At 56.1% G+C, this 17,869-nt stretch overlaps 1 long non-coding RNA gene across 1 annotated transcript in view; it reads right to left on the bottom strand.

The window, feature by feature from the left end:
• Nucleotides 1-17,456, bottom strand: part of LOC132015461 (uncharacterized) — a 380,846-nt gene extending 363,390 nt beyond the window's left edge. The window contains exon 1 of the long non-coding RNA XR_009403697.1: nucleotides 17,352-17,456. This is a non-coding gene — a long non-coding RNA (uncharacterized LOC132015461). The remainder of the gene's footprint in view (nucleotides 1-17,351) is intronic.
• Between the last annotated feature and the right edge of the window lie 413 nt (nucleotides 17,457-17,869).

Here is a 17,869-nt window from a genome sequence, read left to right as displayed (position 1 = left end):
CTCCCCTTGACGCTCACGGCTGATGTGGGGGTGCGCCTTCTCCTTACTCCACGTCCCACTGGGAGTCCTCACCATTATGATACGGCAAGAAACAGCAAACAAACCGAACAGAGATTAGAAAACGGGCAGTAATATCATCTGCATGCGGATCGCCCCACTGTTCACTTAGCAAATCCTAAGGAATTTATGAAACAACCATTAGAACTATTAAGGTCACAGGACACAGTTCAAAATACAACAACAGTTTGTTATTTTATATCCTAGCCATGAACAATTGAAAAATGAAATTTTTAGAGTTCCTCTTGCAGTAAAATTAAAAAACAAAATACTTGTTAAAAATTCAATAACCACACGCAATACCTATTCGCTAGAGGCCATAAAATATGACTAAGCAACATTAAATCAGACCTAAATAAATGAAGAGACATCCCACGCTCCTGGCTTTGAGGACTCAGTATTGTTACGATGTCAATTCCCCCCAAATTTCTCTATAAATTTAACATAATCCCAATCAAGAGCACAGCTGGCTTTTATGAGGAAATTCACAAGCTGGTTCTAAAATTTGCATGGAAATGCAAAGTACCTAAAACCGCCAAACCAGCCGGAGCGAAGAAGAAAACGGGTAGGACTACAGCCCTGACTTCAAGACTTACGCCCAAGCTGCGGTGGTCCAGGCAGCTGACATGGGCGGACGTACCAGCAAACACAGGGGTGCAGCCCAGCAGAGACCCGAAGGGACTCGGCGGAGGCCCAGAAGCAACGTGACACGAGGAGTCTTTACAAGATGCTGCGGGAACACCCCGATACCTGTATGGAATCAGAGCCCTTGGTCCCTCTCAAGAGATGCATCCGCGTCAGGGGCTGACTCACTTCAACAGAAGGACGGTCACTGGAACTAAATGTCCGGAAGGTGCGAGCATGTGTGTCGGCATGGAGGTCTTCGAAAGAAACTGACGCCACAAGACCGCCCAGCGGGACTGTGGCTCTGGGCCTCCGGCGGCAGGGACCTGCTGAGCGACGGGACCGCGTCTGTGTGCCATGCCCGTGTGCGGGGGATGCCCGACCCCTCCCCTGTGGACGAGGGTCCTCTCCAAGGCCCCGTGAGCCCCTCCACTGGTCCCTGTCGCAGGGACCTCCCTGTGGGACATCCGCGGAGAAGGGCCTCAGCGGCACAGCTGGGACGGAGGGCTGCGCAGGGGGAGAATCTTCCGCACCCAAAACCGCAGCCGTGGGGCCACCAGTCGCCACGGCAGGACAGCATCACGTTCCCCAATGACAGGAAAACAACATTCTCACTCTGCAGGTCCATTTACACGAGCCAACAAATCCCCTTTTCTGCCCAGGACTTCTTTTCTTTCTCTTTTTTTTTTTTTTTTTTCTCTTTTTTGGCAATTTGAGTTGCAAGCCACACCATGCTGTAAATTATTCAGAAATTTCAGAAATGAAAATGTAACGATTTAAGGAAAAAGAAGAGGTACCTGGAAAGATAGATTTAAAATACCCAGACAGAGGTGACGTGGTGGGGACGATACGTAGACTGCCTCTGCCTCTGCCTCTGCCTCTGCCCTGCTCCCATTCCAACCCACCCTATACAAGGCCCAGGGCCTCCAGCTCCAGGCCTGGAACGCCCCTGCACAGCCCGCTTCTCCGGTCGTGGCGCCCAGTGTCGGTTCATTCGGCCCAGCTCATGGGACAGGTTGACCATGGCCGTGGAGACTCAGCTCCTTGGTCTGTCCAGGGAAATGAGAACAAGAAGGCAGAGGCCCTCTCTGCCCAGAGCTGCGAGTGTGAACGGGAACCCCGATCCCGCGACTGTCCCAGCAGTCCGGCCCCCGGGACTCTCCAGAGGCGGTTACTGCCAGGACTGGCTGGAATCGGGCCATCCGTGACCTGAGACACACGGTGTTTACACCGCGGCAGAGAGGCCACCCGCGGCCACGCAGAGCCCCATCCTCGTTCTCCCACACTGGTCCTTTGCTGTGGTGGTTGGGTTTCCAGCCCCTCCAGGCCCCATGTGAGCCACCCGTCGCCCTCCCTGGTGCTCAACAGACCCATGAATCTACCATGCTCCTGGGTTCACCCATGAATCTACCATGCTCCTGGGTTCCAGAATGAGCCGAGGTCACGCCCAGGGTCACTGGGCAAAGAGCCCAGTGGAAAAGAGCCCACTTCCTTAGGCATCGGAGGGTCGTCAACAGCTTGGGTCCTAGAGCTTTCTGTGGTCCTGCTGAGCAGGTGCTGTCGGAGGCCCAAGGGCCTTGTTCGTCCCTCCTGTGGAGGACATCCCCACAGAAGCTGCTTCCTGCCCTGGTTCGACAGGCCAGGCCGGGCACAGAGCACCTGGGCCCACGAGGCTGACAGCCACGGGTGCGACACAGCACACTTCCGTCCATCACTCCAAAAGCCTCACGCGGACGCGGCCACGTGGGAAGCTCGGCCAGACACCCTGCTCGCCGAAGGGAGTCTGGGTCTCTCTTCAGAGGTGGCTGAAGGGCCAGAGGCAATGACCTCACTGCCCCTGCTTCCCGTCGCTAATCAGTGGTCACTGAGGGCATGTCCCAGGCAGGTGGCCCTGCCAGAGCCTTGCTTCGGGCAGCTGTCCATCCCCGGCGGACAGATGGTGGGGTCGCCAGTGGCCTCGGCCTGTGGCTCTCACAGTGAGAGCTGCTGCCTGTCAGGCATCCCCAAGCCTCAGGCGGGAACCCTGGTGGAGCACTGGCCTCAGGCCCAGCCTTCAGAGGAGCCAGGCCCGCTCCCCCTGCTGTTCATTCCTCTTAATCCAGCCAGCTCCCCTGCCAGACTGGGAAGGCGGCCGGCCTTTGTCTCAGACCTGGGCGGCTGAGCCTGCCTGATGTCCCAGGGAACAGGGCAGGGAGGGTGCACAGCCTAGCGGCCTAGCTGGCCTAGCAGAGCACAGCCCCCCCCCCCCGCCCCCCCCCCCCTGGCCCCGGCCCCCCCCCCCCACCCCCAGGTCCAGCCCTGCATAGGGGAGCTAGGAAGTACACTGTCGCACTGGGTATTTATTTGCTTTTGAAAGGTTTTAATCCGGGCTGCCTGTGTTCCCAGCAATTCGTGTGTTAATTTAGCAAGCTCTCCCATGTTGAATTGCACTCCTTCTTAATGAGGTTAAACTGGGAGATTCTCTGAATTTAAATTAGATTGACTTTCAAGGCAATCACTTCCCCCCTCCTCCAACCCCCCCCCACTCAGCTCCCCCCTCCAGGATGTCCCCGCAGCAGGCAGCCCAACCAGCCCACTCCCCGGCAGCTGGGGGATGTTTTTAGAGCCCCATTCAATCACTCTTCTGCACTGTCCAGAGCCCCTATCTGGACGGTTGGTGTCTACAAGGCTCTGTGGTTCTGTAGAGGATTCCCCTGCGACCTGCTCCCCTGCCAGCTCCCAGGCCTTCCGACCTGCTGCTCCCTTTCCTCTGGGGTCCCCGGCTGCTCCTTCAGAGACCAGCCCCCAGCAGGACGTCCTCCGGGGGCCCCCAGGCCTGGACACCAGGCCTGGACACCAGGCCAGACCCCAGCACAAGGCAGCTGCACCCCCTCTCTGGCTCTCCCCACCTTGGGGATGGAGGGACAAGAACGGGCCTGCCTCCAGGAGGCGTCCTGTCTGTGACTCACTGCCCGGCTGGCTCTCCACGGCCACGGTGCGCCCAGGGGCTACTTGCTGTCGGTGAAGGAGAGTCCGAAGCGGAGCGGCCCACCAGCCGCGCTCCCACGAGAGATTTCGTAACATCACCTGAAATCCCAAGTTCTTCCCACAAACGTGTCGAGCACCAGCGCCACTGGAAGCACGTGCAGCACAGAACTGAGAGTCCGCTGCCTCCCCACATTTTGTTCACTTAAGGGCACGTCCTGAATAACGGCCAGGCCTCCCGGGTTCTCCCCCGAAGGGACTCCCTGGTCTCCTCTGAACCCCTGCCACCCCTGGAGGCCAGCTGTGGGGCCTCCCACCTCATGGAGGACGACGTGGGGCCCAGAGCACCCAGTAATTCATCCCGGGGCCACCACAAGCAGCCGGTGCCAGCGCTCAGGTGTGAGGGCAGGTGCTCACTGTAAGGGCCTGTTTAGCCAGAGCAGCTCCATCGGGTTAAGCAGGGATTTTGTTGTTTATGCAGTAAAACTTAAACTGACCCTGCCCACCCCCTCAGGGAAACCAGTCCCAGGTAACATGGCCCAAATACAAGGGTGGGTCAGGCCAGGTGGAGACATCCAATCAGTGGGGTGCACACTGTCTCCCTCGCTACCAAGGAGTGTGGGTCCCGCCTTTTGGGCGCCAATTCTGACCAAGGGGCTAGGCTCGTTCAAATATCTACTATAGGGTAAACTGTAATTCAATTGGCCCCCGTGTGTGACCTAGCATGACTGTGCAGCTTTCTCTGTGTGTTACAATCCCATTGGCCACCTGCGTGTGGCCAGGCCCAACCACAGGGCCTTTGCTCTATAAAAGTTAGTCTGTGAGGCAGGGAGGGGTCGCCTCTCTGTAAGAGACGGCCCCGACGGGTCGGTTTGATTCTCCATGCTTGGTGCGAAATAAAGCTTTCCTTGACCTTCGCTTTGGATCAGTCTTGCTCCTTTGACCATGGAACCAACACTCACGACTCTTGGCCACCAACCGCCCCTGCCTCTCAGGGCCAGAGAGGGTCCCTCAAGAGGCACCCCGTCCTCCGCAGAGCTGCGGACCTTTCTCTGTACGTGTGCGCAAGCTTACATCCCCCGTCCTGCGACGGACACCCACATTACAGCAAATGAATATAACTTGTGCATATATTTCTAAATATAAATATTCCCTAGTATGAATTCCTACAAGTGGGATTATTACTTAAAACGCACACCCCCCCCCCCCCGGCCCAGCCAAACACAATGAACAATGAGCACTTCCCTGAGCTACGAGCCAGTATTTTTTCTCGAGGGGAGCCCCTGGGAGGAGAGTCACTGCTCCAGCCCAACTCAGGGAGGCAGAGCCAACCACAGCACGCGCCACACGTCCACCCAGTGGGCTGACAACACCAGCTTGCTCAGACACAGCGCAACGACCTACAGCTCTGTCCAGGGCTCTCCAACTCAGAGGAAGCCTCAAAATGGAAGGTGTAGGGCATGGTGACTGGAAATGGGGTGCATCCTAGGGCTTAGACCCTGGCTGGAGGTGTCCACGGACTGGCCCGACCAGGTCAGGGTTTGCCTTTCAAGCAGCAGTGAAAGCAGTCTCTATTTGGATGGTGAAATTAGTGCCAATGAACAAACACGCCCCGAAAGGAGAAGGCTGGTCCCCAGCCCCGCTTCAAGCGTGAGCAAACACTTGACATGGCTGCCCCACCCTTATAATTTAAGGTAAATATTAGCTTAGTATCTGTGGAAGGAGCTTTGGCTCCGTATCCAAACCCGCATTTCCAGTTCTCAGCCGGATGCTGGGCTTGGGTCTCTGCTCCAGTACTCGCAAGGTGAGCCAGCACCTGTCGGGGCCACCACAGCGTGCTCACCGCCAGCCACATACTCCTGTGGCTGCTCCTTTCGAGTTTGGCGAAGATCTACTTTTAAAAGGAAACGGGCCCATTAAAGAAGCATAGGAGATTAAACGTCTCTTGATGAGGCGGAGGTGACAGCCTGAACAGAGGGCACAGCAGCCTCGGAAACCCAGATTACGGGGAGTCGCTGGAAAAGCAGGAAGAGCAGCTCCAGACGAAGGACGGACGTGGGTGGCCTGTACCGTCCACGGGGCATACGTTCCGATCACAACACAAACGAGGTCTCCGAGGTTGAGTGGTGGCCCCAAGAAGATACACCCACGTCCTCACCCCAGAACCCATGAATGTGGCCGTATTTACAAAAAGGTTCTTTGCTGATGTCAAGGATTAAAGATCTCAAGAGGAGATTACCCTGGATTTAGGGTGGCCCTTACGTCTAGGACAAGCGTCCTTACAGCCGACAGATGAGGAGAGGGCCCAGACACGGGGCGGAAGGCCACGTGAAGGCAGAGGCAGAGGTAAGAGTGCTGGGTCTACGAACCGAGAAATGCTGAGGGCTGCCTGGAAGCACCAGAGGCAGAAGAGGCAAGGAAGGTTGCCCACTGGAGCCTCTGGAGCAAGCAGAGCCATGCACACCCTTGATTTTGGACTTCTGACCTCCAGAATTGTAAGAGAAAACATTTCTGTGGCTCCAATCCCGCGGTCTGTGGTCACTTGCTAGAGCAGCCCTGGAAAACCAATACAGGAGGTACAGCTCCAACATTCCATTTCTGGGAAAATGCTGCAAAGAAATGCCTTTGAATGATTCTTGCAATAATGATTCCCTTTGGACTCTGGAAAACCCAATATATATGGATTTTGTTATTGACTAAAAGATGGAGTTGCATGGCTCTGTGATTGACCTCTTTCTTCAGGAGCTGACAGAGTTATAAACAAGGAGCTATTAAACCAAAAGCCCCAGGATTTGAAGAAAAAAGGCATGTTTGCCAAAAATCCTTTTCCTATCAACTAAAGACCTTGAAGGCTCAAAGGGCAGAGAGTTTTGATTTGGGAAAACAGCTGGGCCCAGGGACCCCGTGGCAGCTGGAATCTTTGAGATGCCTGTAATCCAGCTCCCCGCACGGAGATCATCTGAAAAGGTGAGGCCTCCTTCCTGAAGACCGAAGGGGGCCTATGGGGAATACGTCCGTCTGTGCCACACGACAAATTTCTGTTTCAGGGAAAGACGGCACGGTAATGGCACACGGAAGTCACGAGCGGACCGACAGACACGGCGAGTAAGGACGGCTGGACACACAGCATCACGAGCAGCCCATGATCATGAAGCCACGGCCGGGGCTGGGTGCCGGGGCTCCTGGGGGTCCAAGACCCCACACCGGGAAACCAGGCCCAGCAGCCTGAGCTTTCAACTCATCAACGCGACTCCTCACGGGACTCGGCCAGTGATGCCGCACGGACAGCCCTCACTCGCCGCATCATACATTTTCAAAACACCGTCGATTCCCCTACATTTGCATTTAGAGATTCCCCACGTTCTGGCAGATTGTGTGCAGAGAACGTGTTCTCGAATTCGGATTTCCTGAGTACAGTGTGTTCTTCAAAGGTTCTGCACGAAGGTGCGACTTTTCCGTCCTCTGCGAGGGTGGGTGGGTTTTTGTTTTGCTGAATACAAAAGACAAGCTCTTGTGGGGAAAATTCGTGTTTCTTACTCAGTGCAGCATCCAAAAGTCTCCTTTGGAAGAAAAAGCCACCGAGGACGTGTAAGTCTAGACGGTGACCGTGACTGGTGTCTCACCCATGGGTCAAATCCGCAAACCCCAAAACGGAAAAACGTCCTTGCCAGCTGCTCTCAAGACAGTGTGACAAATTGTTCTGAAGTGTGGGGAGACTCTTCAGGTCTGGGGGGTGAACTGGGAGTTGGGGAACAGGTACCATCGTTGGCGGCAGGAGGCCACGGGTCAGGAGGGTGAACGGATGGAAGGAACGGGGTTGCTGCGAACAGCAGACCTGGTTCCATCCGGCAGGTCGCGGGGGAAAAGCAGCGACGTCAGCGCTACGGAAGGGCGGAGGAGAGCCCTGACATCGAATGTCCTCACTGATAAGTAGATCAAATGTGTCCCCTCCTGCGGACCCCTGGGAGTACAGTCCACCACGACAGAGAAGGATTGCCTTAGTAAATGGACAAATGCAGCTCCCGTGTCCCGGGGAGGGCGTGGTGACCAGGGCTCAGACCGCTCGGGACAGAGGTCTGGCCATGCACCGTGCAGGCCATGAAGCCAGCATCCCTGCCTGCTGAGGGCCGGAACCTTCTAAAATGGGCACCAAGCGAGACAGACACTGAGCTCGCCATGGCCCTGAGACCAAGTGCAATGCCAGATGCTGTCACTGATCCCACCCACCTCCCTCTCCCGACAAAGAAGGCCATCTGGACGGTGCAGTAGCTGCTCCCCCACACATACGGAGAAGCGCATCCGAGACACACGGGGGGAAACTGCGTTAGTTGTGGTGATGGGTCAATTCCCCTTCTGGAAGGACCTGCCCAGCTGTGAAGCTGAGCTCAGCACCCCGCTCCAGCTGCCGGCTCCCCGGAGCGCGCCTCCTCTGCAGAGCCGCCCAGTGCAGCGAGCTCGCTCCGGCCCAGAGGAACCGAATGTACCCATCTCTTCCCCCGTCTGTGGTCGGTGACAGGCACACTGGCAGCTAGAGATCGGCTCCGGCAATATTTACACCATGGGAACCAGCAAAGGCCACAATCGTGGCTGGTTTTTCTCCCCCCAAACAGTTAAACACGTACTGGCACAGACAGCCCTGCTGGAGAAGCCGGCACCCAGGGCCGGGCCATGTCCGCCCGGAGCGGGCCACCTCCGATGGGCGGGGCTGCCTCAGGACTCTCTGCCAGGAGGGCTCCGGTGCAGCTCTGCTCCTCCCTCTGGCCACACCTGCTTCCCCTTCCTGTGCGTTCGGCAGTCCCTGCGCCAGTGTCAGGTGCGCAGGACCCTCCACGTGGCCCCTCCTGGAAGCTGCCCGTCCTGCAAGTGCGTCCTTGCCAACATGGTCCACCGGGCTTATCCTCCGCACGGAAGGATCCAATCAGCAGCTTCGCTGTCAGCCAATCAGCAAACACACATTACGCCGTTTCCGCGTGACAGGCACGGGGCCAGACACCGCGTGTGCCAGGCCGGGTCCCGCCCACATGCAGGAGGTACCTTTGGGGGCTCAAGCGGGGCACGGGGGCTGCATCAAACCATGCAGTCAGCTCTGGCTACATTTGCTTTAAATCAGCAGAGCAATCACCTTCCTAATTATAGAAAAGTATAAAATGTGTAACGGCATAAAATATGTTCAGAACATCAGATCTGTTACAAACCGGGACATAATGGAAAACGGACACATTCTGCTCTCACTTAAAGCAGAGTTACTGTTAAATCCAAGTCCCAACTGATTATTCGTTAACAAACCCAGAATATCAAGGAACTGGATTTTTTTTTTTTTTTTAAGATTTTATTCATGGGACGCCTGGGTGGCTCAGTTGGTTGGACGACTGCCTTCGGCTCAGGTCATGATCCTGGAGTCCCGGGATTGAGTCCCGCATCGGACTCCCAGCTCCATGGGGAGTCTGCTTCTCTCTCTGACCTTCTCCTCATTCATGCTCTCTCTCACTGTCTCTCTCTCAAGTAAATAAATAAAATCTTTAAAAAAAAAAAAGATTTTATTCATTTATTTGACAGAGAGCGAGCAAGATAGCACAGGCAGGGGGCGGCAGGCAGAGGGAGAGGGAGAAGCAGACTCCCTACTGAGCACGGAACCAGATGTGGGACAGATGCTTAACCAACTGAACCACCAGGTGCAGCATCAAGCAACTGGCTTTAAAAACATAACACGGTTCAGCATCGCAAAGCGCTTACCTGGCCAGCCTCCGCGCGAGCAGGGGTCGGGATGATGGAGGGACGTGCAGCAGGAGTGACCCTCTACCCCACTTCACCATCAGACCAGCCGCTCTGCAGCCCACCCCGGACACACCTGTAGGGCCGGCACTGCTCGCCCCAGCACCTTACAGCCGAAAAGACCACGGCTCATGTTGAGGAAGCAGCCCAGCTTTCGTCAGACGGAAGAAGATGATACTATATGATGTCACTTACATGGAGACCCTTAAAAAGCTGAAATCACAGAAACAGCGAGGAGAAGGTACTTACCGGGGCTGGCGGTGGGGGAATGTTGGTAGAAACTTCCAGCCATAAGATGCATAAGCATTGGGGATCTCATGTGCTGCATGGTGATTACAGCTTAAAATATTGTATCATCCACTTGGAAATTGCTGAGAGTAGGTGTGTAGTGCCCTCACAACGAAAGAGAGTGGTACCTATGGGATGTGGCACAGGCATTCGCTAAAGCTAAGTGCGAACGTCTTGTAATACGTGTGTGTCAATCAATAATACGGCACACCTTAAATTTACACAGTGTCGTGTGTCAATTGTATCTCAGTAAAGCTGCGACGTGAAAGGGGTGGGCGTTCGAGATGAACTCGCAGCCGCTGAGCCTTCCAGACTCACAGGACCAGAATGACTGCATTAAAAATAGCCAACACGGGGGCACCTGGGTGGCTCAGTGGGTTAAAGCCTCTGCCCTCGGCTCAGGTCGTGATCCCAGGGTCCTGGGATCGAGCCCCGCATGGTGCTCTCTGCTCGGCGGGGAGCCTGCTTCTCTTCCTCTCTGCCTACTTGTGATCTCTCTCTCTCTCTGTCAAATAAATAAATGAAATCTTTAAAAAAAAAAAAATAGCCAACACGGGGCACCTGGGTGGCTCAGTGGGTTAAGCTGTTGCCTTTGGCTCGGGTCATGGTCTCAGTGTCCTGGGATCGAGCCCCACATCGGGCTCTCTTCTCAGCAGGGAACCTACTTCCCCCCCTCTCTCTCTCTGCCTGCCTCTCTGCCTACTTGTGATTTCTCTTTGTCAAATAAATAAATAAAATCTTTGAAAAAAAAAAAGCCAACACTTGTCATTTTTAAAAAATAAGCCATCTTGACATTAGGATTCCTCTTTTTCCAGGGATGACCCCAAGAGTCAACATCCCAATCTCTGAGACCACGAGCACAAGTGCACTGCCTGTCGCTCTTTGTAAAGATGTGGCGAAACCACGGCTTTGGGGGATTTGGGGAAAGCATCTGTATTTCTAAGAATTTCTCTTGGAAACCACCAAGCCCCTTTGTCACAGAAAGAGAAGTGACTTAAGGTTGTCAAGGAGTCCTTTCAGGCTTTCTTGAGGAAGCCCTTGAGGGTCAGGAGAGAGGTCAAGAGAAGGGGGAGGCTTCTGCTCAGCAACGCACCAGGATCCGGAGCAAACGGACTCCACGGGCAACTCCAAAGCATGGGGTGTTTCTGCAACGGCAGACGCACCAGCCACGGTGCCACGAACCTAAAACCAGCTTTCAGAGACGCTACTTTGAATACACTTCATGGTGGGGAAATTAAAGTCCGAGCTGTGGCTCTGTCGTCAGTCCCCTGCATACCCATGCTACTTTTCTTGGAGTTCGGAGACAACAGAATTCCCCCTCCCTCCAAAAAGCCTCTTTATTTTGAATATTTCATCTGAGTAATCCAATGCTAAATTAAAGTTCAAAACCCTTCATGATTCACAAGGGTTTTGTTGTGCTCTTTTAAACTCCGGGGCACTCCCAACGCTGTAACGCCTCCCCCTGCCCCATTTTTAACCGGCAGCTGCTTGCACAAGAACAAGGAAGGAAGTCCTGTGACTCCTGAAGCCCGATTTTGTGCATTTCCATTTTACACGTCAACATGAAAAGAAGCCACTTTTAAAAGAACAATAGTTAGAGCCAATTACAAATCTGCTATTAAAATCACACTAATTCCACTCTGAAGCATGAAGAACAAAATTAGATCTCATTTAAAGACGCGCCACACTCCCGCCTCCTTAGGGCGGCACAAACCCACCTACCCTGATCTGCGCACGAATCCCGCTTCGCTTCTGCCTGGGGTCGGCCTGCATGGAACTGTCAGGTGGGATGCTTCCTGAGCTCAGCGTCTGACGGGCCCTCTCCCCTCCTAAGGACACGGGACAGAGAGCTGTGACATGGGACACAAAACAGCCCCAGCGGTGACCACAAATCAAACAATAATTTCTGCTATTATTGCAACGACTATCTCGGGAGAGAACAGGAGCTGCACTGACCGAGCCACATTCCTAGAACCCGGCTGCGCATTCTGAACACACGACTTCCCACGATCCTTGCAACACCTCTATCTTACGTGTTTAGTACCATTTGATGACGAAATGGAGACCCGGAGAGGACAGGTGACTTGCCTGCAGTCACACAGCAAGACACCCAAAGCCACGCCCCCAACTCCAGCGTCCTGAATGGCAGGCCGACGGAACGGACGGAATGGACGGCTCTCGTTGAGGGTCTCCCTGGGTCCTCACCTTGGCCCCATGACTCTGGAGTCTCCTCCCTTCTGATTCTGGGCCCCGTGACTGGCTCAGACCTCGGGGATAGTAACAGACTTGACATCAAGAAGGTCACGAAGGGCTCGTGTGACTCCGCGCCCGCTCTTGCTTCCCTGCGACCACCAGGAGCTCAAGGACACATCAGCCTGAGGACGCGTGGGCCGGCAAACTAGAGGCACGTGAGCTAGGGTCACAGGGGGTGGGCGGTCCCGGCCCAAGCCCTTCTAGCCCCGCCAGCCCCTCAGCTGATCAGACACAGCAGCAAGCCCAACCCAGACCAGCCAAACCCGGCCCAGGGGAGCCGACCACCGCACTGAGCTGTGGACGCATGAGAAATAAAAAATAGGTTTTCTCAGCTATGATGTTTGGGGTGGTTTGTCAGACAGCAGTAAAGCTCCTGCCTGCCACTCTGAAGTGGCCCCCAGAGAGCTCATTTCATGGCCTGCGGTCAGCTAAATAATGGTCCCCAAATACGGCCAGGTCATATTCTCCAGAACCTGTGAATGCTTCACCGTGAGGCAGGAGAGGCTCTGCAGACATGCGATTGCATTAAACCCTTAAGACGAGTGACCATCGGCGGGGGGTGGGAGCAGCAGTACCATCACCAGGGTCCTCACGAGCCACGGGCTGAGCAGATCTGAAGGGAACAGGACTGCAGGAAGCAAAGCCCCGCGCTGCTGCTGCGCAAAACAAAGGACGGGACACGGGCCCAGGCCCTGAGGACTGCAGCTCTGGAAGCCGGAAGGCGTCCTCCCCCGGGGCTCTGGGGGCCGTGAGGCCCTGCCAACCCTTGTTTCAGTCCAGTAAAGCTGATTTCAGACTTCCGACGCCCAGAACTACAGAACAATAAACACATGCTGCTTTGAGCCACAAGTCCGTGCGCACGTGTCACAGCGGCCGAAGGGGAAACTCATACATGTATCGACGTCACGGATACGGAAATACCAAACCTGATTTTCCTGGTGTTGGAATGCACTTCATGAAACCAAGGTTTAAACAGAAGTTTACATCCCTTTGCAGTCTGCAAGGGACTGACCCCGAGGCCCGGATGCGAAGGGGAGCACAGGCAGCAAACGGACGGTGTGCGGCCGGACCCCGTGGGCCCGTGGGAAAAACACACAGTAACAGACACAGTCCGGCAGGGCAGAGGCCTCCGGAAAAGTCGGCCACAGAGAGCTGGCCCAGTCCACACCCGAGACATTCTCAGCCAACTTCTTTTAAAGAACTTCCATCTTTAAGAATGAAGGGGTCTTTAAAAACCCACAGACTCACTTAAGATAAGGACATAAATGCGTCTGGTGCTGCCTGGTAGAACCTTCCACCGCAGCGGGAACTTCTACCTCCGCATCATGATGCTGCTCGTCACGCGCTGCTTTTAATCACACAAGAAGCATCCGGTGTGACTGAGGAACTGGATTTTTATATTTTACTCAATTTTATTAATTTAAGTTTGAATGGTGTGATTGTTATCACACACAAGCTGACTGGGCTCCAGGATGCCCAGACTGCCGGTCAAGCATTCCTTCTGGGCGCGTCGGGACGCCTCTGTGAGCGTGTTTCTGCCTGAGATCAGCACTGACGTCAGTCACGGAGTCGAGCGGCCTGCCCGCGTCCACGTGGGCTGCGTCACACAGCCCGGGGAGGGCCCAAACAGACGAGAAAGGCAGCAGAAGGATGAATTCACTCCCTCTTCTTGAGCTGGATGTCCCTCCTCTCCTGCCCTGGGAGCTCGGTGCTGCTGGGTCTCAGCCTCACAGCTCGGACCAAGTCCCCCACCAGCTCGCAGCCTCACAGCTCGGACCGAGTCCCCCACCAGCTCGCAGACGGCGGAGCCAGAGACGTCGCAGCCCCGTCATAACTCTCTTCCTTCTGTCTACACCTCCAGAGAGACGGTATGTTCCACTGAGTCTGTCTGTCCGGAGAACCTGTCCTGATCTAAGTGGCTGCGCATGCCTGGCAGCTAACGGTCGGGACAGCTTGGTCAGCAGGTGCTCAGGCTCGCAGACCTGGTGACCTTTGTCGGGTGTGATCTCCGGCGCGCTGTCACGGTCAAGATGATGAGCAGCTTTTGGCCCCTTACCTGCCGTGCATGGAGCCATCTTGAAGGGTCTCCGTTTCCTTATCCGCTGGAAAGAACGTCGCCTACCTCATGATCGTTACAGGATTACAGATAATCTCCGTAACACTCCAAGCACAGGGCTTAAAAACCACACACAACTCTCCTTACCGTGACGCTGAAATCACTGTCTGTCTCAGGTCTGGCAACTACGACACATGACCCCAGACGGGGGGTCATAGCCAACAGACATTTCCTGCTGACACTTCCGGAGGCTGGAAAGCCAAGAGCCAGGAGCCAGCACGGTCAGGTTCTGAGGGTCCTTTTTTGGGTCGCTGGTGACCACCTTCCCCTGTAGCCTCGAGTGGCAGAGAAGCCGAGGGAGCTCTCTTCGTAAGGCATTCACGCCATCACGAGGGCGCCCTGCCTCCTGACCTGATCACCCCCGACGCCCCGCCTCCCAACACCCCCACCTGGGGAACTCGGACTCCCACACAGGAGCACGGCGGACACAGACGTTCGGTTGTGGCACCGTCAGATGTGCAATGCCTCCAGGTAACGTTCTCAGGTCGAACGTACTTATCAGCACTGCACTAGTCCGTGCGAATACCCCGGGACCCAAAAACCCGCCTTGAAAAAACGAGCAAGGCAGCTCTGCTGTGCGTTGTCCCGGCTCTGTGTCCCTCCGCTCTGCGGTGAGGGGAGAGGACAGGACCACACACAGCAGGACTGATCAGAAGGACCGAGACGGGCCGCCGACTCCGGGGACCATGTGCTCCGGATAAAGGGACGGTGCCCAACACTCAGGCACGAGTGCCCAAGGTCTGGCTGTGCCTGGCACACACCAGGGGTGTCCGTGCTGTCTCCGGAGTTCCCAGCTAGAGCCCCGAGGCCACCACCTGGGCAGCTTCCCCTTCTTGTCCCTTCTCCCAGCGGCTCTGGCTGACAGGCTTCTTGGACGCAGAGTCCCTCCGGTCCCAGACCTAGCACGGCACCGCGGGAAGCAGCTGTGCCTCTGCGAGCTGGGCGCAGGAGTGCTCACCTCTCACTGACCCCCTGCGGCCGTGCCAGCTGCTCGGCCACGGGCGTTGCTCTGGAGAAGGCTCCAGGCTGCACCTCCCATCTGAGAACCAGCAACTATGGGGAACATTTGCCTTCCACGGGGACGTTTTATGTCGGAGACCTTGAAGCTTCCCAAACCCTGTCTTTAACCTGCCCTGACACCTCGGGGGAGGACGGCGATGACACGTCCTTCTCCAGCTCTCCTGCTCCGCAACACTGAGGACACGTCAGAGTTGGGGTCGCCCAAACCCGCAGAGCAAAGTCAAGTTCACAGCTACGGGGCAATTCCACTGTCACAACCGACAATAACTATGGCAGCAGTACTGGGAGCTGGCCATGTGTCAGGCACCGGGCCACGCGTCACCCTGTTAATCGCTGATCACTGCGCATGGTGACCTCCGTTTGTCAGGTGACCTGAGGCTCAGAGAGGCAGTGGGACAGCCCCAAGGTTCTCCGTGTTGCTAAGGGCTGGAGGCAGGATCCAAACCCTGATCTGCGAAGCCACCTACCCTGCGCCTTCCTTCCCACATGGCCATGGCCAAGCAGCAGCCCCCAGCTCTGGGCAGAAGGTCACTGATGTAGGCGAGGATGCCCACCGGGACCACAGCACTGGCACCAGCAGGCCTGTGGCTCCCCTGGGACTAAGTCAATGTGCATGTGCACCTTGGGAGTTGGCCCTGAGGTCTGGCCCCATAACCAGAGATTTATAAATGGGCTTCCGTCCTGAAGCCTGGTCTTCCGCGACAAAGTCCCCTTTCCACTTGGCTTTTTTAAAGATGTCCCGTGGTTTTGCCTACGGATCACATGCACAAAGCCTCAGCACGACCAGGAAAGCACAGATGATAAAGAAAAAAGGTAAGAAATCCGAGCCCCTCAGCCACATGGCAGCCAGGAGAAGCGGAGGGTGCGCAACGGGGGGACCAGGCTCACGGAGGTCCTAGCCGAGGGACCCAAAGCTGGCAGCCCCCGTCACACAACGGGATCAGCCTGAGGCACAGTGGTCTGGGTGCCAGAGAGGACACAGGTCCCCAAATGACAGCAGCCCTGCTTTGAGTCTGAGTTTGGGGAGCAGGGCGCGTCCAGATTGGGGGCTGGTCGTGAAGTGGGGCGGTGCTCGAGCCGGGGCCCCCGAGGGACACTGGGCAGAGGTCAGCCAGGGCGGAAGCACAGCCCTTAGAGGAGAGGGAGGTGGGGCAGAAGGCACAGAGGAGCCGCGCAGGCCAGGAGGCACCCACGGTGCCCAGAGTGGGAATCGGAGGGGTCGGGATCTTCCCGGGGACGCCCCTCTGTCATCCCCAGATGGTCACCCAGCCCTGCTTTGCCCCTGCCCTGCCCTGGGGGCTGCCCCTCACAGGGATGCTCAGACAGCGAGAACAGGGCAGCGTGGCCTCGGGCTCCCCACACCCCGCCCGGGGTCCCTGAGGGCCCTCGGTGTCCCGGGGCACAAAGCACCCTTCACCTTCCCCAGCACCATCGCCACCTCTTGCCTCAGCTCCGCGCGGTTCTCCCTTCCCTCTGTCGCTCAGCGGAGTCACCCCTCACCTGGGACACTGGCTCCCCGAGCGCTGTCGTCCACCTGTCTAGTCTGGTCCCCCGCCCCCAAGTCCCCAAGGCCACGTGGCCAGCCCCCGCCACCCCCCAGCATCCCTGCATCCCGGCTCCCATGCTGGGGCCAGCCACTTAACGGGTGAGAACGGGACACACACCAGGGACACGCGGAGAGCCACGGATCTACGGATTATTATCCTGGTAAGAAACGGAGGGGCTGGGAATTGATAATAAAGCATTCCCCAAACAGTAACCATGACAACCAACAGCACGAGAGGGATTTTATGCCTCCTCCAAGTTTTACGAGGCACACGACACGACTGTTTTATGGACTCTGGCATTAATTATGCCCATCACAGGACACAGCCCATTCACCCCTGGGGCTTTGCTAAATTCATGCACGTTACCCATAAAAGTTTAAGGAAGTAATTAGGAAGATTCCCACGTGGGTTGTTTTATTATTTAAAAATTGATAAGACAAGGTATTAAGGTCAAAATATGAGTTGAAACAACAAGACGGAGCAGGAAGGAGGGAAGTGTTGTTGAATTTTAGGCAGAGCAGAGCATCAACTTGAAGCAATGATGAGTTTCGTATCAGACAATAACAGACCCTTGGAAATGCACACGAGGAGGGAAACATTGAGACTGAAAACGCGAGCCGATGGCAATGTGAACCCCGAGTGATCCGCCCAGGGTGTGCTCACTCGGAAACGAGGCAGAGCCTGTGCTGTCCCCACGGAGGGGTCCTTACCTCTCTGCAGCGCTCCTTCCCACAAAGTCTTCCCCGGCCCTGATGACATCAGCCCACGATGCTGCTGGGACGTCAGCTCCTGTCCGGAGAGCCCAACGTCCTGGGTTCTCTGCAAGAAAAGAGGCACACACAGGGTCACTCCCTGAACTTCGTGCTGTGGTACAGGGACAGATGCCATCCCACTCACCGAGCACACGGACGTTACGGGGGACACGTGGGCTGTGTCCACACGCCTGCACTTTGGCGAGCTCGCCCCGTGCTCCACATGTAAGGAGTCACTTCCCAGGTACACGGGACTTCTGCTTGGACACAGCAGCTCAAACACTCGCTCCTTCCTCTGTTCCTGCCCCAAGTCCATGACAGTGACAATAAAATCAAAAGGAAGAGTCCCTCAAGGACAAAGACGAGACAGAAACCAGCGCAGCCGGGTGGGGCCGGCAGCGCTGAGGGCTGGGAGGCCGGCAGGCAAGAGCTACCCGATGCTGCAGACAGACGGGAGGAAGCTGAAGTCAAAGCCC

The sequence above is a fragment of the Mustela nigripes genome, chromosome 4, assembly GCF_022355385.1.
Source record: "Mustela nigripes isolate SB6536 chromosome 4, MUSNIG.SB6536, whole genome shotgun sequence".
In the NCBI taxonomy this organism is placed as follows: Eukaryota; Metazoa; Chordata; class Mammalia; order Carnivora; family Mustelidae; genus Mustela; species Mustela nigripes.
This window is presented reverse-complemented; position numbering and strand designations above follow the sequence as displayed.